This window comes from Ammospiza caudacuta, chromosome 2 (genome assembly GCF_027887145.1).
Source record: "Ammospiza caudacuta isolate bAmmCau1 chromosome 2, bAmmCau1.pri, whole genome shotgun sequence".
NCBI lineage: Eukaryota > Metazoa > Chordata > Aves > Passeriformes > Passerellidae > Ammospiza > Ammospiza caudacuta.
In genome coordinates, this window is record NC_080594.1 from 11014736 (window position 1) to 11036774 (window position 22039).

General features: G+C 40.4%; 1 protein-coding gene across 1 annotated transcript in view; it reads right to left on the minus strand.

Moving 5' to 3' along the window:
• The window catches only part of LOC131571510 (putative uncharacterized protein ENSP00000383407), a 37324-nt gene extending 37167 nt beyond the window's left edge, over positions 1-157 (minus strand). The window contains exon 1 of the mRNA XM_058824258.1: positions 71-157. The gene's annotated coding sequence lies outside the window, so the exon portion shown is untranslated. The remainder of the gene's footprint in view (positions 1-70) is intronic.
• Between the last annotated feature and the right edge of the window lie 21882 nt (positions 158-22039).

Sequence of the window (22039 nt, forward strand, 5' to 3'; positions counted from 1 at the left end):
TCTGTGCCCTGGGGACAGCAGGTGCACCAAAAAAAAGGAGAAGGACCTGGCTAATCTTGCGCAGTTTTACCTGAACATCGGCTCACAAAATTAAACAGCAGATGCTTCCCAAGGGCACGACACGGAGAGGCCTCCTTGAAGTAGGGGAACAGCTTAAACCTTCCAGCTAAGGCTGACAGATTTTCTGATAACAGAAAATGAAGCAATCTAAAAATATGCTCTTCCAGCTACCCCTACAATCAGTTACAGGTAGATCATAGCATATTTCATAAATGTCAAAGCAAGCTGTCCTGACATCATTAGTCCTTTATTTTAGACACTGATAGAAAGAGATAAGCTAATTATTTATGAGTATTCAAAGGACAAACGAAGCACAGAAGCAGATTGATAGGAACACTCTTAATAACCTGATCCAAAGATAATTCACGATTTCCAGTTGTTTGGGGTTTTTTTAAGCTTTTTGTGGCTATGATACCTCTTGACTACATGTTTTTTATTGTAGTGCTGTAGGCAGTAATGATATACAATAATGAGGTATAAAAACAGAAAGCACGCAGGCTAAAAATTAGTCAGATTTATAGTTTGCTGATAGAAAAATAGAAATACCATACTTGGTATAGTAGACATTAAGTTTAGGTCTTAGGTGCAAATATAGAGCAAGACATGGCTTCCTTAATGGAACAGTAACATGAGTTCACCTTTTAGTAAATTTGTGTATGAGCTTGAAAATCATTGTAAACAAGGTAACAGATATTTTGGAACTGAGCATTCATATAAACTGCTAATGAAGTAATGCTGGAACTTTTGAAATGTGTGACATTACTGCTTGTGACTCTGCAAACATCACAATATAGCAGAGATATAAATGAAACACTCAGTGTCTCCAAAATAATAAATATTCACAGCAAGTTGTGGCACAAATGGATGGAACACCAGCAAACTGCATGATTTGAGCATAAAAGCAGCGGACACTTCAGTTACAGGAGGATATATATCTTTGTCAAGGCTTGGGAAGGCATTGAAATCCTGCCCAGATTGCACAGGTCTTCTTAATTATAAAGAACACCAATAATAAAAAATGTTTAACTTGTATGTCACTGTGTCAACCATCCAAGGGAACCATATTTCCTAATTTTATAGCAACATTCATGAAGCTGTTAAGAAGGCAGAGCTGCATCTAGCAGCCTTCACAGAAATTCACCTGGTCTGCCATTATCTGACAACCAACACCTCACTGGGGCTTGAGACACAGGCAACAGAACCTCACTATGAAACCAGGATCTCGGTCATGAAAAGCTGAGAGAATGTTTAACAATTGAGTAAAAAATACAAGTAAGAGGGTTGTGATAAACCTGTGAAGAGAATTTGTGCTTTTTTAAAGGAATATTTGTGCTTTGTTCTTCCTCTCAAAATGCTTTCAAGGAAATACTTATTTCCTAATCAGCTTAGTCATAAGTTATTGTTAAGAGCACTTTGTTTTTTCCTTCTGAAAAGGAAAAAAAAGTATGTGAAACAGACATCATTAAATAGTATTACCCATAAGCAGCATTTGAAAATACTGGTGTAACCAGCCAGATTACATTCATTCTCACAAAGAAGAGCAACAAGAAGGAAGGGGAGGGTGGGCTGTTGGAGGAAGAAGGAGCAAAGGAGAGCTCCATTCATTCCCTGCCTGCAGTTTCCTAGCAGACACGAGGCCCAGTCTGGTTTTGCAGCTTTGTAGGAATGCCAAGGGCATTGAGAGCAGCATCCATCCTTTCAGCAGGGAGGACAGGGCTCTGACCCTGCTTTGGTGCAGTGGCCCACAGGGCTGGATGCGTATGGATGCTGTGTCTGTGCTCTCCATTAGGGAGACTCCACCAGGGCTCCGTGGGGCCTTTCAGGAGAGCTGTGGGATGTTTCTGATTCCCTCTGCTCCTTGCAGGTGGGGTAGCCAGCACAGACAGCCCCAAGAACCCCTGAACACCTTCCTATCATTACTGCTGTGCTCTCCACACAGTGTGAGTAGCCAGCCTAGACACTGGGTTAAATAATTGCCGGTAATCAGTGGCAGCCTTAATTAAACTTTTGCCAAGCAAATTTAGTTAATCGTTCAAAACACATGTGTGAGATTCTGCAAAATGAACAGCTTACCCTCCACCTTTGTGAAATTATGGTTAATCATTCACTAATGTCTGCATCATCCTATTTAAGCCTTCCCCCTGTGGTTTTAGATTTCTTTCTGCTTGCTAAGCCACCACAGGGGAGTGATATGTAAACACACAAATACATTATTGTAGGCTTTTCCTATTTGTGGAGCTGGGTTCTATCAAGCCATATTTACAGCCTCACCAAGAATGATCTATAATTCATTCGTCTCACATTCAATTGAATTAATTTAAAGGTATAATTCAATTTAATAAACATGCAGCTCAGTGTACTGAGCAGTGAGACACTGCAGCTGTTTTAGGCATGCTGCACTTCACCCCATCTTTGTGTTCTCAGCCAGCCTCCTGGCTCCTGGAATTCTTATATATCAAACCAAGCACCACACCAGAGCCACAATGGACCATAACAAGTCAACAACAGCTTCTGAACCTCCAAGCTGTGTAACTATTAACTGGCTGTCCCAAATTTCTTCAAATTCTCCTTCTCCATGAAGATTATGTCCTTTACTGTGCAGCTATTTTAAAATCCTCTTGTTATGAGCTGCTGCACTCTTGCTCCTAACTCTACTAAGTCCATTATAGACAACCCTTTCCTGTGATTTACACCTCATTATAAAAATCAAATTTCTTGGTTGTCAAAAGTAAATTGACTGCAGCAAGCTGAAGGCACCAGATCCCTAGCCTACAAAGCCATCACACCACTCCAAGGGTGCAACTTCAAGTGTGATGGAAGGATATCCTATAAATACAGAGCTCTCATAGAGAGGAAAATGAAAAACCAGTTATCAAGTTGAGTGAAGAAAGTGCAAACTCTCTCCTAACCTTAACCCCAACCACCAGGATGGGCTGAGACTTGGCCCACACTCAAAAGCCATCACCCAGATGACAAAAGCTGTCAGCAGAGAAAATGTTCTGCAGGGTATTGCCCCTTGCGCCAACCCTTTTGCACCCCACTGCTGCTGGAGATTTAGGCATTGTGCCTCTCCTAATACTAAAACTTCTCTTTACTGTACTTTTAACCATAAGCCTAAATGAGTTGTGCTCTCAGCCATAGTCTGGGTACCCAATATATGTTTGAAATGAAAAAGTTATTACAAAAGAAATAATTACATGATACCATCAAAAGGTCTCTGTGAAAACGAAGAACATTATGTGTAATTAGTGTAATTTCTGAGATGGCATTTTAGTTATACATGTAAATAATTGATTTTTATAGCTTACTTGCCAAATTAAAATCAGAAGCACAGTACATGTTCAACAGACCCTTCATTATATCTTTCTTCATTGATCTAATAAGCCATTCCTCATCAGTGCTGAAATGCTACTTATAGTCCAAACTTCCTTCCAACTATTGGCAATTCCAGCAAAAGAACAATTTTTTAAATTGACTAAGATATACTCTATGTGTCATACACACAAGAAATGATCCAGGTTTATGTTTTTCCTTTAAAAAAGTGATGTTACCATAAATTTATTTTCTTGGCAACTTTTTTCCATTAATGTTACTAATATTATTTAATTGAATTAAGATATGTAGCCTTCCTCACACACACATAAATATTACAGATTCTATCCCTCTAGCGTATTCCTCTGAATTTCTGAGTTTTTGTCAGCTATTTTACAATTTTTTCTTGTCTATTGTCAGCTTAAAACCACTGTTTTCTTCTATTTACTTTGAAGTTATGCAAGTTGGCTGAGTGCACCAGCACTATCAGAGGTTCTCAGGCTACCCCGGATATACTTGGAAGTTCCATCATCTCCTGCAGCAAATACCAATGGAAGTATCACACAGCCAGGTGTATTTTGGACAGTCTTTGACTTCCACCCAGCCACACAGGGGCTGGATCTGGACAGAGGTATGAACCCACAGCCTGTAGCTCTTGCAGTACAACAACCTTGCTAAGTCATTAATTAGCTTTGATTAATATTTTCAAGAGTCTGTCCTTATGCTGCATGTATTGAATGGTAGTAGGTGACATGTAGAAATTTAGATATTTTTGCTACTTTTTTCTCTATATGTAGGAAATCTTAGCATATCTACACCATTCTCCTTTTCCCCATAAATCCTATTCACTCTGTTTGTGCCTGTGCACATGAAAAACCCCTAGTTTACCTTCTTTCTCTTCTGCTAAGCTTGGCCATTACAAATCCACCTCAGAACGTGGGAAAAGGAAGATATTCCAGTCACTGCTCTGTGCATGCCATACCAACAGAGCAGCCAACATTAACAAACAAAACAAGCAAAACTCCAAACAAAACAAGCAACACCACAAAATCCTGAATATGCCAAATCCTTTGCACCAACAAACTGAAGAAGAAGAAAGCATTTCCCCCAATTTTTTCTGGTTTGATATTTCTACAATTGTCTCAAATAGAGGGGACCATATTTAAACCCTGACACGAGATCCTTGTGTTGATGTGCCACTTCAGACTTGGCCCTCTTAGCACAGATTCCAGCTGAACCTGAAATCAGCAGCTATTCCAGGCTTTGGACAAAAATGGTTTATGAGTGGTCCATCCCCTGCCCCCATTATATCCGAGGAATGTCATGGCCTTACAATGGCAGACTTTTTGAACCCTTTCCAATTTCAGATATTTCCTTTCTCTTTTAATACCTCATTGCTTTTGCATCAATTAGAGCCTGACCTAAAGCCACCCTGGCAATGAATGTGATCTATAGTAGAATCCATTTAAATGAATTTCTGATGAAAGAATAAAACTGTTAAAAGAATAAATTTACTCCACAGATTTATACAAATCCTGTATATGCACTGAAATCCTCTTAAAGGAAAAACTGATGGAAGATTAAAATGTTAAATGAATTAAACCTCCAGCATCCTAGTGAAATATAATGATTATTTGACCTATTAAATGAATAGCTCCACTGACCATGTAATAGTAAGTCTTCAAATATATGTCAATTTTAAATATGAAGTGAAAAAATGTAAAGCAAACAGTGACCAATGAGAATATCTATTTATACAATAAACTTACAAAACCACATGAAAACATTCTTGAAAAGACTTTGTTCACTCAACCTTAAAGTTAGAAAGTCCTTAATTTATTTAAAGAAAGAGAGAATTTTGATAATTGTTAAAAGTTATTAACTGTACAGCATAAATGTAATTTTTGCTTTGTTTAATTTTAGCATATTGAAATGCCTGAGAAAGTCATTGCTTTTCTTTCTAGCTGCGGTAAACTTTTAGGGATTTATTTTGAAAAAAGATGCTGACCAACATCTGCATTAGAGTAGCCTGCATGCCATTTTACAGAAAGTATCTTTTAAAACTGTTTTATCTATCATAACTAGCAAAACCATACAAAAACACACATTGTGAATGCTGTCATATTTACTTTAGCTTTTTTTTAGTGTATAGTCAAGAACGTAACATAGACATGTTTCCAAGAAATATTACATCCACGTATTTTAAAGCTAAAATAAAAACTAGGGATTTTGTCTTTGCCACCAAAAGCACTATTCTGGTAACACTAACATTCTGTGAGGTGATCCTACTCTGGAAAAAAATCATGCCTTATCTGTCTATCTTGGGTTTGGCCAACTCTTTTAGTAACTGGTTTCAGGTTTAAATCCCAGATTAAACCACTAAAAATGTGCACTCTAAATCCCCTGGCAATGAGTTGAAAACAATTTTATCAGTTTCCTACCTGAGAAGAGTTGAGTTCATATTCAGTTTAGGTCATAGGTGAAATGAGTTTGTCAGTCATAATCTAGTCTGTAATAAATTGATATCTTGATCACAAAATTACTGTACTACTCAATTAAATATTGCCTGAAGGGACTCATCATCAGAGATGGAGACCCAAAGATGGTATTAGGGACTGAAGTCCATTTTCAGCGTATGAAGAAGTATAAAATCCCAAGACAGTCCATTCTCAATAGCAAGTTGCTGTGCATGGAAATGGCATCCTTCCTCCTGCCAACTCTTCCCTTTTTGTTTTTATGACCCACCAGATTTCAAAAATTCCACACCAAGAAATGCCACAACCCTTAAGTCACAGCCTTCTCTGCAGAAGAGGCTTTGTAGAAATTCAAGGGGGCTTTTAGTGACTCCTTACAATTGTGATCATCCTTTTGCCATTTAGCCCAAATCCTGTATTTTACAAGGATGCATGGATAGACCCAAGTCTTTACCAGAGGGTCTGGCTGGCAGTGAAGCATCCTGAAAACTCCACCTTCCCTATACTGAGGGGACAAAGAGTGTGTGCAGACTGCAGCCACCAGAGGAGTTCACCTGGAAGGGTGCAAATGTGTCAGTCCTTTCCTACAAAAAACGATATCTTCTGCCTGTTCCCCTCCAGAAGCAAAACCAGATGGATGTGAAAGGTTAGGAAGGGTACTTCAGCCCCCTAGGTGAGGTTAACTTCAAGTCCTTTCAATTTCTGATTCTCTCATAAACTAGAAAAAAAATGAGAAAGGAAAAATTGTTTACTTGACTGGCAAAACACAAGGAAAATAAGTCTTGTGAGATTTGACAGTGGAAACCTTTCAAGGTAGAATTTCTCTTTAATTTGCCCTCGTTACATGGACAATATCCCCCTAATCCTGCAGTTGCACTGAGATCAGAGACCACAAAGAAATTTTCAATTTCCTGAAACTCCATCCACCATTAAATTCTGATAATCAATACACTGTAATAGCCATGAAGAATAAAGCTGGAAATAACCATGCAAACACTTCAATCATCTCTTAAATTGTGTTCTACTGTACCTTGGAAAGCAAAAATGGAAACTGAAAACACAAACACATGGTAATAAGGAGACACAGGAGATTAAATTCCTGAATTAAAAAATTAGCTGGATGCCTGGGCCCAGAGAATGGTGATGAGTGGAGTTTAATCAGCTGGTGGCTAGTCACTAGAGGTGTTCCTCAGAGGTCAGTATTTGGGCCAATTCCATTTAACATCTTTATTGATGATCTGAATGGTGGGATCAAGCGCACCCTCAGTCTGTTTGCAGATGAAACAAATTTGAGCTGGAGTGTTGATCTGCTGGAAGGCAGCAAGGCACAACAGAGGGAGCTGGACAGGCTGAATCCATGGGCTGGGACCAGTGGTCTGAGGTTCAACAAGGTCTTGCACTTGGGTCACAACAACCCCAGGCAGTGCTATGGGCTGGAGGCAGTGTGGCTGGGAAGATTCTTGGTGAAAAAGGACCTGGGGGTGCTGGTCAGCAGTGACTGAGCATGAGCCAGCAGTGCCCAGGTGGCCAAAAGGGCCAATGGCACCTGGCCTGGGTCAGCAGTGGTGTGGCAGCAGGACCAGGGCAGTGACTGTACCCCTGTGCTGAGGTCACACCTCAAATCCTGTGCTCAGTTTTGGGCTCCTCACTGCAAGAAAAACATTGAGGGGCTGGAGTGTGTCCAGGGAAGGCAATGGAGCTGGGGAAGGGCCTGGAGCACCTGAGGGAGCTGAGGGTGTTTGATCTGGAGAAAAGGAGCCCCAGGGGGAACATTATCACTGTCCACAACTGCCTGACAGGAGGGTGCAGCCAGGTTGGGGTCGGTCCCTTCTCCCAAGTAACAAGAACTGGACAAGAGGAAATGGCCTCAAGTTATTTTAGCAGGGATTTAGATCAGGTCAATCAGAAATCAGAAAAAAATTCTTCATGGATATAGGGTAAAGCACTGGCTCAGGCTGCCCAGGGAAGTGGGGGCATCAACACTGGAAGCATTTAGAAGACATGCAGATGTGGCACTTAAGGAGACAGTTTAGTGATAGACTCGACGACAGTGTTAACACCTGGACTCAATGATCTTAAAGGTCTCTGAAAACACATGTACTGGGTCAGAGTTTTGCCAATTAGAAGTCTGATAAAGAGATGGTTAATTTAAGTTTGATACTCATGTTAAGATAATCTTTGAGACTGCCTTGTTGAGAAGTACAAAGCAGTTGAGAGCTGGGAAATAAAGAGCTTTTGTTGACAAGACAGCCACTAAAAAGAACTGGAGATCACTGCAAAAGAAATAGAGAGCATCCAAGGCCAATTTGAGTTAGCGAGGCTAAGATGAGAAGCTGAATGTGAAATATAGTCAGAGAACACTGTTTTGGTAAAGATTCTACTGAGCCTGACAAAAAGAGCCCTTTTTCTTAATCATGAAATGATGACCTAGCTGAATAGTGAAGCCCTGCAAAACAAGTCAGGAGAGGATGCTGCAAATTCATGCAAAGCTTAAATATCTTTTGAGAGATGTACAAATGGTATTGCCTTTACAGGACAGCAGAAAAATGTAAGCATAAGGAAGGTCTTGATTGTTCCTTTACCATACATAAATAACAGCTTCTAATAACCCAATACTCGCACTAAAATCTTGGCCACACACCAGAGAAAACAACCTTTCCATCCTTGTCTCTTGGGAATCCTCTTCAGAAAGACTTCATGTTTTTTAAAAGCTCAGCCCACATCTGTATTAGTCAGCTCACCACATCTGATTATTCTTCTCCTCAGTGAACACTCAGAGGAGGGGTCTGCAACCTATCCTATAATCCTCTCTTTGCCAAATTTTTCATTTACATCCTTGGTTTTGTTTTGTTTTTTGTCCAAAGACAAAAAAAAAAAAAAAAAAAATTCTGAATCAATGGAAGAAGAACTTAAACATCTTTTAGCTTTGGGAAAAGAAAAAAACTGAATCAGGATCTGAAGCTATGTTTAGTGGGTTAATCTGTTTTAATCCATGAAAATCAGTCTCAAGCCACGCTCATTAAGAGGAATTTAATTTTGTTTTCTGTTATTTAAGCAACCTAGGAAACATGTGACCTTCCTGCCAATAATTTCCCTGTACTATTTATAAGCATTTTTGGAGGTGCTGATTACAGGGCTGAATGTCAATAGGATTCTGTCTACTGTTTAAGTTATTACTATTGCTGTAGAACTTAGAGCAGCAATTATGGAGCAGGACCTGAGTGAGGCACAGGATACACAGATCCAGGGTAAAAGACAGGTACTCTCACAAGAGCAATATGAGTAGCATTGAGAGTTAACATGGATCTAGATGTGAAAAACTGAAACAGTGTTGCTGAGAATGGCAGAGAGGAGTTGCATCACCAATGCCTTCATTGACAAGAATTTTGAAGATTTGAAACATGATAAGACAATAACCATGACAATTTGCAGGTATTTATTGGGACCATTGCCCAAGAATGAGGGCTATCATAAGAAAGGTTTGATATTTGATATGAGTGTTAGTGATGGGTCAAGAAGAAGAAACCCTTAATAACAGTCCTGGCTATTTCTGAGAGAAAAGGTTTTAGTGGCTTCAGTGGGATATGTCTGATGAAGCAAAAGGGGAAGAAAAGTTGACCTTCAAAGTTCTAAATTGCACCTTCAGTTACACATAAATGAAAAGGAGGAACACATAAAAGGCACATTGAAGCTCAGGGTATGAAATTTGTATTATGAAAGACTGAAGCATGACTGTAGTGGGAAGGGAAAAGAAGGAATAGAGGGAAAACATAGATACAAACTGAAGGCAAAACAGGATGGCACTGAGGCAGCTGATGAAAGAAGGAGCATAGTCAGGAACTTCCACCGGATTCAGGGGAGAAGAGACCACAGAATCTTTACAAAGGCTGCAAAGCAATCTGGGAGAGGATGGGAAGCTCAAATGGTCTTTTTGGGGGGAAGGTTCTCACTGGAATAAATTGCTGATACTTGTACAGAGAAGTCAAGAATGAAGGTGTGGAAAGTTTTGAATCAGGATGCAAACTGGAGAAAATGTGACTGGGATTATAAGCATGGAATTTCAGCTGGAAGAGGAAAACTGTTCAGCCAGGGAAATAGTGGAAATAGAAACTATTTTGCAGCAGGAGGAGACAAGCATGGAGAAGCAGAATTCATTGTAACTGCAGTGTATAGACACAAGTGCTACAAGGTGAACACCAAAAGTAGTTCTAAGCTGCAACTTATTTGGGCACACCATGCAATTAGAAAACACATTGAAACAAACACATTGAATGGCAAAAGGGAGTGAAATTAAATAATGCATTAATATACTAGTTAAAAACAAGCAGCAAACCAGATCTACACACATCCTACAAAAGAAAAAGCTATCCCAAACTAGAAGAAAAGCCTGAGAGTGGATGAAAAATTATCTGCAACTGTCTGTAAGAAATGATGGGGGAAAAGATCAAGCAAGAAGACCTGTAGGTGGCTGATCTCAGTATCTTGAGAATAAATACTTTCTTACCATGTGTCCTCCAGGGTGGATAAATCCCACACTTCAGATGAATTCTATTAATGCAGAACAGGCATGTGCAGTGATTAAATGATTTGTGTGAGGTGACACAGAAATCAGAGCCAAACACTGACCCCAAGACCCCGGGTCAGACAGTTTCTGAGCTAAGAACTCACAGCTCACCAGTTTGTGAGCTAAGAACTGTCTCTGAGGTGCAGACTGAAGTCTGATATCCCCTGCTCTCTGCAGAGTCTCTTTTTATAGATCTACTAATGGAAGAGCATCTTGTGAAGTTCAGGCTATGTCTCCAAATATTTTAACTTTACCTCAGTGCTCTGTAAGAAGTATGAACTCTGACATTGTAGGAACAAAGGGACATCCATAAATGGCTCAATTTTTTGTCTGCTTACAGTTGGGCAGAGGGGGGAAATCAAACTACACCCCATCACATCATAGAGTTGGGGAGCTAATGCTCCCCATAGCACAGAGAAGCAAAGAGTAAAAACTCACTACTTGTGAAGCATCTACCTGTGCTGACAGCTAATTTAGGCCAAAAATACATGCTATACAAAGAAAATAAATTCTTATGACATGTCAAGTCTGGAATCCAAGGAAGCCTGGCAATGATATTGAAGCAACACACTGTTTGCATACTGATTTCTGTACCACTTTTTCTTTTGAAAAAACGTATTTATGCAATTTCACTAGGAACAGAAGTACCAAATTCAAATAAATGACAAAACCCAACCACAATCACTCATTCATTTACAGTTCAACCTACCACTGTGCAGAAATCCTTTCTAGGGTTTTGGGGTTTGTATTCTGGTTTGCAAAATGAAAATTAGGGATAGCCTCTTGGCGTCCTTTTAGATTTTTGAGATGTAAAGTATCTCCACATCTAAGTTTACAGATTCTGTGTATCCTGTAAGCTCATTTCACACATATTTTTGATCTATCAATAGCTCACTGAACATTTAGAAATAACATAATACACTAACTTCTAATTTTTTATTTGAATGATTTTTGAGACTTTATCTGCTTCTTAGCTAAGTGCTTCTTTAGCCCCATGTGTTCAGCATTTTGAGAGCTGCCTTTAATAGACCTACTCTTGCATGCACTTCATTCACAGAACTCCTCCTCAAGAAACCTACAGCACAATAAATAAATAAAAGAACTTCACCTCGGTGTATCTCCTCAGTGGCTTTGCGTGACTTTTACTTCACCTCTTGAACCTCTTCAACACCCTGTCAGACTGGCTGTGCTCTCTCCTTATCTGAGATTACTTTCCCTGCACCAAAATGCAGTTCATTACTTTCTTCAATGGAATTCCAAACCTGCTCTCTAATAGATTTCTAATCCTCGGCAAACCCGTGCATTACGAAGCAAGCGCTGTGCTCGCCATATGGCTAATCTGATTTTCACTGACCCTGCCCCATCATTTTCATTAAGAGCACATGATTGGGAAAATACCACACCAACAAGGATGTGATTCCCATTTCCGGCCTTCCCTCATTGTTCTGGGGGGATTCTGATTGTCACACACCCTTTAGTCTCTACAGGGAACTGCAGTTGCTTCCCCTCAGAAATCTGTTATTACTTTCAGGTATATTCAAGAGCTTCTCAAGCTCAGAGCAATGAATGCACAGTTCCCTGGACACTGCACTTCACTTGCTTGTAGAAAAATTAATAGATCAACAGATTCGTGATCTATCACAGCAAGGATGGGACTATAACGCAAAGAGTATTTCCACACTGGCACAGTGTTAAAATAAAAATGGTGTGTTATTTTTATCCCATTTCTGAGCATGCAAAACAATCTGACCACTTGTGATCATTAATAATCTTGTGCAGCTTTTCACAGCAATAAAGGACTTCATCAAAATGTCCTTGGAGAATTCCTGCTTATGTAACTCTATATCACCCAACTATATCCTTATTTCACCAACTGGGTGTTTCTAGCTCATGTCCTTTGACAAGCTGTTCTGAGATCATACTGAATAATTTTCAGTAGCAGCAACCATTAACCTTCAAAGTACAGGAATTTTGGTGTTGGAAGGAGAATAAAAATACATACACATCAGAGGATGTGTAAAAATCAGTGATTTTTAAGTATCTGTTGCAATATGTAGAAGAAATTCTTTAGTATTTATAGCAACAAAAAATATAAACAAAGGATGTTTAGACTGAGCAAGTTTGAGACTTTGGGGTGGAAGATTTCATACAAATGTTGATGTTCTCATGCTTTGCATTATGGGGGTTTGGATGATTTATTATGATATGGAGATTTTTTTCTTATATGAATCACTTCGTTTCAGAGATAATTCCCAATGTTAGGCTGTTATCAGGCACCTTAGGAATGAGGCCTGCCAAAGACAGACATTAAGAAAGGAACAACAACAACTTTCAGGTGGGTGAACAAGCTGTTCTTCTCACACTTAAATATACACAACTTGATATTTATTAATTAATAGCCTCTCAGCATGGCAGAAAAATTGCCCTTGATGTTCTACATACACTCTAGTCGGGACTGTAACAGTGGTAGCCAGTGTGACACAGCCCCAAAAAATGATACAAACACACAATGAATGTTGCTCTGCTTGAGTAAACTCCTCTCTCAGCACTTTTTGAATCATCAGCTATTTATTTCAATATTCTGCATGTCATCATTGCTTTGGCAGGCCATTTTTTTTTCTTTTTAATACTCCTTGTGTATAAACAGCACATATAAAATTTCTGTTTCGGAACACTTCATTCTTAACTTGTTAAAGTCTGATCTGGTAAATGCATCATTTGTGTCATGACATCATCCCAACTTGTGACAGTAAATGCTGTAAGAATTCATATCAAGGTGTTACAAGTCTTGCATTTACATGTTTGACTGTTAATTTCACAGTGGAAAAATATCTGGGTCATCACTTTCCAGAGGCACCAGCGTCTGTTTCTATTCCTGGTCAACCTCAGAACGTGTTCCATGCCTGCTCGAGTGGTGTTTTCCCTGCTGACACAACCAGACAGACAGAACTGTAAATGTTATTGTGAGACACAGCAATTTCTATGTGGGAGAAGGGCTGATAAGTTTCAAACTATCCTCTTTTGGTCTAAAGAAGCCTTCAGTGCTTTTATTATACCCTCTTGATTTAGCTGTTTCTGTTGAAAGGGCAGGCTCTGACCTCCTACGAGTGCTGTAAACAAGCTGCATGCAGGTTTTTAAAGATGCTCCCAGTTTGGGAGCATTTACAAAACCCATGTCAGCTGCTTGAGTTACCTGTGACTTCAGTGGGTGGAAACCAGCCCCAGACTGCCTGAAGTGGCTCAGTTTCTAATATTAAAGTGAGATTGAAAACTAGCAATGACACTTTATGTTTTTTTCACCTTTGAATTGACTATTGATCTTGCTGACTGCAGTGAAGGAGGTTATGGAGAAACACCTTCTTAGAGAGACAAGAATATTTCTCAAACTTGCTTCATAAACATTTCACTGAACTCAGCTGGGACAAGAGCCTCCAGAGCCCTCTTCTCTTGGAAAAAATGTTGTCTTTCAGAACCTGACATTTCCCAGCTGGAACAGGATCTGTTTCTATGAAACCAGAAAAGCAAGTGTAGCTCATGGCTATTAAAGTGCAATTTTTTTGATGTGCATCCATCATTCATGCTGGTGACCTAATCCTTGTAAAGTCAGCAGGAGAGAAGAAGACAATTCAAAGACCCTAAAACACCAACACATCTGCTCAAAACTCTTCCACAGTGACCCTTGCACATGAGTTAAATTTGAAGCATTTGCAGGAAGACGTTGACAAATAATTTAAAGTAAGAGCCAAGAAAACTCTGACCTCTTCAACAGAAAACTCATGAAGGAATTAACAGAAAAATAAACACCCACCATTTACATAATCCATAAATAATTAGTATTTCTGTTCTCTCCTCTGTCCATACACCGCCAGGGAGGGACACACCATAACCACAACCATGAGTTTTTTCTCTTATTTAATGTTTTTATCTCTTGTGCTCTTCAGAAGTGTTGTCAGTTTTGCAACAGTGCAACTAGGCATGTCTCACTGAGTTCAGCTATGTGATTTACACCAGCAAGGACCTCCAGCTCTACTTCTGTCTTTTTAATTCATCAACTTGCATAAAGCATTGGTAGACTCACATGCAATTACCCTGAATTATTCACCAGGGTAAGTAAAAGTTACCTGTTTAGGCTCTCTGAGTCAGATTTCTGATATTACTTTAATTACAGGCTTCCTTTTCATTTCCAGAATGTCATTCAGGCCCACATCTGTTGCCACCTGGCCACAGAGAAGCACAGTGTCCTGGGTTCAAACCTGTACAATGCTGACAGCTGCTTTCAGCTGAGCTCCAGATATACTTCATCTGCAACCTTTGGTTCCCTTCCTCCTCACTGAGATGTGTAAAACCTCCCAATAAGCATCACTATGAGAAATAGGTCTTTTATCTAACTCCCTTAAGGGAATTATATGCTTCTGGGAGCCTCTGAAAACAGCCTGTCCTATGAACCTGCAGTAACAAGGAAGGCACAGATAGCAGAGAACTAGAAATTCATGTTCATAAATTGTCAGGTCAGAAGGAAAAGCTACACTGAGGAGGCAAAGCCCTGCTTAGGTCAGATTACCATCCCTGCCACTAAGCTATCCATCTAATGAGCCCCCTCATTAACACAGTTGCCAAAACAGCCCTAAGTCACCCCCATCTGTCCCCATCCATTCAGCACTGCCTCTGGTGATATTGCTCAGGGAAGAGGATCACTGGATTATCAGGTTGTAAAACCAGGAGCTCCTTGGAGAAACTGAAATACAAAGCTGAGCTCAAACCCTGAGTTGGTCCTCATTGAGCTACAGCAGTTTTAAGCTAAACTGCCTTTTTTTTATGTCAGTGTATCTCAGAGCCATTTTAAATTGGAGTCTGCCAAAACTCCAAGGGGCCATTATGATAGAGATCACCAATGAATAAAGATTTGGGTATGTCCCCTTTACAATACTTGCTGCAGGGTTGTAGGATGAAAATTAAGAGCACTATCTCCTTAAAGCTCTCCCACATTTTCTGAATTTTCAGATAATATTTCTCTTCACCAAATCCATTTCTCATTTTATCTCGTTTCCTCTGGCTCCTTCCATTGGCCTCACCCCTGGTTTGTTCTGCAATTTCCTTCCTTCTCCTCTCATGCTGCCTTCAGCATCTCCATTTCTCTCTGAAAGCCCTCTCCAGTACTAGATTTCAGCTTTGCCTGGTATGCTTTAGGCCACTGTCAGCTTTCCTCACACTCAAGGCTCATCTTTCTTCCTTCTCCCCATGTCTTTCCCCCTCCCCCAGCAAGTGCCATGAACTGCCATGAGTTTTCACATGAATTTGCTTCCCTCATGAGCTTCTTCAACATATGACCTGCAGTTCCTTTCACTTTATCCCTAATTAGTTGCAACAACCTGCATTTCCTTTCCCCAAACTGTGTGCACTATCAGATGCTCACTTTATCCATCAGAACTATTCATCCTCCAAATCTTTTTTATTTTTTTTTCTGTAGCGACCTTCAAAACCATCAGTCTTATTGAAACACTCCCTAAAGTCCTGCTGTATCCTGTAGCTTCAGTTTTCTTTAATGAAAGGGTTGGTGTTGGTATAATTTACCTGTACTACTCATATTTCAATGGCCTCAGTTCTATTCAACAACACTGTTTCCAATGAGAAGTGATATTCTGAAGCATGAACTGTATTTACATTTCTCTTTAAATGTAGTACCTCAGGTGTAAAACTAAGCATGTTTTCCTCTTCCCTTTCACATTAGAAAAACTTGCACTTTCATTCTCTGTCCTATGACCTGAAAATACTCTCTGTCTTTTTCTCATCACTGCTAGTCTGGGTATAGATGTCCTAGTAGAAATTTGCCCCAACAGACACCAAATGAGGCAGAAGTCACACCAGCAAAAAACAGGAACTAAAGCAGACAAACCTGCTTAATTAGAAACTTTAAAAAAACCCCAAACAAACAAAACAAGCCAACAACAACAAAAAAACCCACAACAGTCTAAGTAAACAAACAAAAAAATCTCCAGAAGATAACAAAAAACCCCAAGGCAATCAACTTGCCCCATGTATCTTAGCTCTTCCTGAGGCCCCTTCCCAGCTGCAGTGGCAAAATACCTTAGAGTAGTTTCCCAAAGGTCAACACAATGCTGCAGTAATATTTCCTTTCCTTCCTCCAGTGGATTTATTTCATCAATGATTGTTCTCTGCCTCAGCAAAACAGCTTCATCTCTTTTCTCTATTTACCTCTTGAGGGGCTGAGCCCTGCAGCAGCAGTCCCAGTGAAATCAGTGGGAGTGCTGACACTGGAAGAACCAGCTGTGTCCCATTGAATAATTATCCAGGGCTGAATGAGCTCCCAGAAGTTGTGTGTGAAGACAAGCATCCACATTGAGAAGCTGTTAACCAAAGCAGGAGTCCCACTAAAATAACATTCCCCACTACCTCCCAACCTCTTCAAATAAATATGTCCACTAAAAAAATCCCTAACACAGATAAGATTTCAACAGAGACAAATGGTATTATCAAAAAAGAGATTAGAACACTAAACCTTTCCCAACTGTAAGTCAATTTGATCTTTAAACAGAGGTCAGCAGGGTTTTTCCTGCTGTAGAAACACATGCAAACATTCCCAGTAGAAACGCACTTTCTGAAGTTTCAGTAAAAGTATGCCAGAGCTACAGGAAGTTGGAGGTCTCATTAATATTGAGGAGTATTCAGTAATCACAGGACTTAGAAATTTACCAACTCGAATAGTGTTGTCATCATATTTCAAATCTACATACCTTCTCGGCGATTTCTCATGGACAGCTCCTCACAGCACTGACTCCTTCTTCATCACAGCACAACCAACAAACTCCAGCTCTCCTCATGCAGCTAACCGACTCTTTTATAGCACTCCTCTTCTTATTGGACACAGCTGTGGCCCATTAAGGGCAGGCCTGTTCCTCATCTTTGGTGATTGGTACAGCTCCAACTCCTCAGGTGTGAGACTGCCTTCTGCACTATCTTTATTTTCTTACATTCTATCCCCCCACAGAGTAGTACCTTGTTGACACCTAGTTGCTGCCTTATTGCTGACAATTTTCCAGATTATCTTCTACATTTTTCTCTCCAGTCACTGCAGATATATTCTGTGTGGAAAAATAGTGGAAGAAATTGTTCTCCTGGTGAAATTAGTGTCTCATTTAAATAAGTATTTAAAACTTGCAATCAAGGCAGTCTTCAAATTTTACAGTTACATGCCGTCTTCAAATTTTAAAGTATTCTTTCTAGTAAAAAATAGTATGAACTATTCAAAACCTGAAACAGTCAGAAAATGTTTCAAACATCTTAGTGATGATGATGAACGCACAGGTAGATAAGAGTACCATTCACACCTTTTTTTCCCTTGTTCTTTTAGGAGATGAAATTCAACAACTCAGAAGAATAACCCTGTGCCATTGGTGGGATATAGGACAGTATGGAGAGATATCTAAAATTCTGCAGGTTCATTCAAGGAACAAAATCCCTTTTGTAGCCTTTCTGGCGGACCCAATTTCCAAGGGGTTGAACTTTGGTGCACTACACTTTTGCTCAAAGAAGAGGAACTTTATATCTTTTTCCAAGTAAGGAAGAAAAACAGGGAAAAAATATAGTGTTAATTAAAAGACTCCCTCTGGAACTGTTTTCTGAAGGAGTCTTCTTGCAAATCAATGTCTTTGGGTCTCTGACTTGCCACTCCATACCCAACTGGATCTTGTACTCCAAACCAGAGATTCTTCCAACTTCCACAGCTTTAGTTAAGCTGATGCAACAAGTCCATGTTGTCAGAAGATCCACATGGCAAAGGAATACAAAAATTTTTGTCTTTCCACTCAACTGATTTTTTAAACACTGTCTTTCCTGCAAAGCCCATAAGGTGTATGGGTCTAAGCCTGCTATGGGTTTTGAATCAGCTTCAGCCAAGTACCTTGAATTCATTAAACACAAATATTTAAGCTCACAGAAAACATCTCCAGAAAGCCAATAGGACATTTTGCACCATCAATTACCCTGCCATTGTCAGCTGACTGGAATTCTCTGATTGCACTTGGATTAAAACTTACAGAAGCTCTTCCATTTTGGTTTGGTGATATTTTGTTTTGGTTTGGTTTGTTTTTTGTTGTTGTTGTTTTGTTTGTTCGTTTGTTTGTTTTCCAAAAATCTCCATAGAAAAGATAATTAGGGAAAAACCAACCAGAACAAATTGTGCAGGGAGACTCAAGTGAGTTCTGCTGACAAACCCAGGAGTGTATTACTCCCAACACTGTAAGACACTGCAGTGGAAGGGAGCAGGAGGTGGTCTCACTTACAAAGTGCCCCAGTGAAACTCATGGTGGGACAGGCGAGTTAAAACTGCAGCTTGGATTTCAGATGAGACAATATTGATCCTTCTCTGGCTTATCTTGAAAGCAGGGGCTAGGAGTCACACCAGCACGGAGATACAACTCAGCATGGAAGAAGAAGGCTTTGATGTTATCCTGATCAAAGTGGCATCCCAGCCACAGGAAGCAGGGGAAAAGGTTGGACTAGATGATCTTGGAGGTCTTTGCCAGCCTAAATGATTTTGTGTGGCTCTGTGAAGAGGGAAGGCTGCGTGGCCCTCGGGAATGGTTGTGACTCAGGCTCATTCTCCAACCTCTTTCTGGGGCAGGCTGGTATAATCCAGCCCTTTATATGCAAGTGGCTGGGGGAGAGCACTATAAATATGCAACATCAAAATGTCATTTGCACAGCCACTTTAAACAGATATGTCCTAGCACTCTCTTTCTTCTGCGCAGGAAAGATAATCATCTGTTAAACTTTCTCCCAGAACCACCTTTTAGCATTTTAATTACAGACCCAACATACTCACCAAACACACTCTCACGAAAGGGCGTGCCTTAATAAAGTCAGTACATGGTGCTACTGTAACCCAGCAAGGTCAGTGCCTGTGGGGAATGGCCAAGGAGCCTCCTGGCACCTGTTGGAACCCAGGACATCCCTCTGGCTGCCCTGCATGGTTCAAGCCCCTGCCGGGGGCTCAGACACCTTGGCACAGAGCCCAAGACCCCTTTGCCTTTGATTTTGACCCATGGAAAGAATTACCAACCTTATATGAAGATTTACAAGCCACGAAAGTTTAAGTAGAATGATAGTTAGTTTGTCACAGGGTGAATTTTGGGGTTTTTAGAATGGGGTCTCAGAGTTCAAAGATGGAGGGATTTGGGCATGCCTTGTCCTTCTTTCTCTTTCTTCCTAGCCTCCATCTTCTGGGTGATGGTGGCACTTTTGGATTGGTTTAGGGTAGAGATGGACTGTCTAACATGGGTGATAAGTATTGGAAAATAATTGTAAATAATGTGCACGTAATTTTTAGTATTAAAAAAATTAAGTACAAGTAGTTTTTAGTATAAAAAGACAACACCGCCAGGGCGGGCAGTGTGCCACTGACTGACCTGCTGGACAGATCTCAGCAGGCCAGGGAAACAATGTTGTAGATAACAAAAAATAACCTAGAAAACCAGGACAGAAGAATCTTGACTCCTTTTGTGGGAAAAGAGACTCTCTGAGACATCTCGGTGTCATCCTGACCACAGAGACCGCCGAGAGGCACCGGGCCAGGACAGCGGGACAGGGATGGGGCCCGCTCAGGGCCGGGCAGGGCAGGGCAGGGAAGGAGCTGCTGCCCCCGACCCGCACCAGGGCTCCTCCACGGCCCAGCAGAGCGGCTGAAATGCAATTTCTGTGTCTGATGGAGGGCTGCTGCTGGCCGTGGTGTCCCGGAGAGCCCGAGCTGTGCCCCTGCTTTGAGCGCTGCCTCCCTCTGCTGTCCTGCCGCAGCTCTGCGCTGGGGACACGCCAGGCCGCCTCCGGCAACAGGCCAACTACGAGACTGGACAAACGCCTCGAATAAAAATTTTTGCTTGACGCTATTTAGTTTCACAAGGAACATTTTAATGTCTGGAAGTGTCAGTCCCAAGCGCTGGAGTGTTCACAGTGGAAAATAAATAAAGAACAGCTGGGAAATGCATTTTCTCCTTACGAAACTGCCCAAGCAGGTTTCCATTGCTAGTAAAAAGTAAACACCAGTAAGAGCTTCTTCTCTGAAAGAGAAGTAAAGTGAATTTCTAAGCAGCAGAGATTCTCTGAAAAGAGTGGCATATGAAAAAAGTTTACAGCTTTTATTTTTGACGGAGTAAAACATGGACCTAACACCTGACTGAGGCAGGGGAAGTTCTTCCACATCCCTGTATCCATATGCAAGATATCAGGATTCAGAAGAACAGGATTCTGAAGATAGCCCATGAGGTGTGTGGGACTGGATAGCACCTCTGAGAAACCTGAAAATTTGAATAAAAGCATTCATTTTCATTGGCATGGATGACTTGGGCTTGGTGATTTTTATCCCTTTCAGACAGAATATGATCAGCCTCTCAAACAGCCTCTGGGCTCCTCTTCATTTGCAGATCAGCAGATTTTCTAAGCCAGTCTCAGCTCTGAAAGGTAAAGTGCCAGCGCACTTAGGATTTTGGTTTAATTGGTATTTTTCCAATGTTTTCATAAGCAAATCCAAAAGTTCTTTTCCTTCTGTAAACTCTTAATAAGCACAATATTCTTGAAGCAGTAAGGTGAGCTCACAGTATGTTTGTAGTGTCAATGGCTATTTTTATGTTCTCCATGCATGAGCCATGACAATACTGTCCTGTGTGATAAAACATATATTAAATCATGGATTGCAAGCATGATTCTACAGTCTCGACAGTTTGCTTTCCAAACACAAGATAACAATTTGCTGAGTGAGCTGCTTTGAATTCTTGCAGGCACTGTATTGAGTTCTATTGTGATTTAACAGGGGCTAAAATTTGCTCTTATTTGGTTGTGAGTCTTTCAGCAGTCAGTGTATGCACATGAGGGCACATTCTGCCTCCTATTTAATGTGCATGTTACAGTTCAAATCCTTCTCTTAAATGTACTTAGTGGGAGACACACTGAATGATATTTTATTTACACTAGCAGTGGAGAGGTGTTGAAATTTTCATTATTCCAGTTTTTAATAGTGTTGAAAAAGGAATGTCATGTCTTTCTTTTTTTTTTTTTTTCTGTGACCTCTAAGTAGAAGTAATTTGCTCCATACAAATTAGGACAGAGACTGGAGGAGAAGTTCAGCATCGTTCTGTAGCTCTATGCAGTACCTTGTGCATCCAATTAACTAATGAAATCTGAATTAAGGCAGGGGGGGAAATAAAACTCCTTTTTTTCTTTGAAATATTCCCAGTTTGCAACAGACAAGAGCCTGACACTGCCCTGCTGGAGTTATAGTGTAAGGTAATAAACCAGGGTGCAGAGTCAGACTAGAGAGAAACCTGACCCCCACACAATAATCTGGGTATATGGGTCCAGGAGAACAAGGAGTTTTGAAAATCCTTTGTGTTGTTATGGATCCCCATGGCTCCTTGGCAGAAGTCCAGACCCATGCATTAGCCATCTCAGAACGGCTTCCTCAGGTTTCTAGTGCCCAAATAACCTGATAATATTGTGCTCTTTCTGGCACTAAAAAGCCTTCCCTAAAATTATGTCTTTTAATTCAGGTATTGGTTGACTGGTTTAGCAATTCTACTTTTACCTCAGCTCGCACGTAATTCCAGAAAACTATAAACCA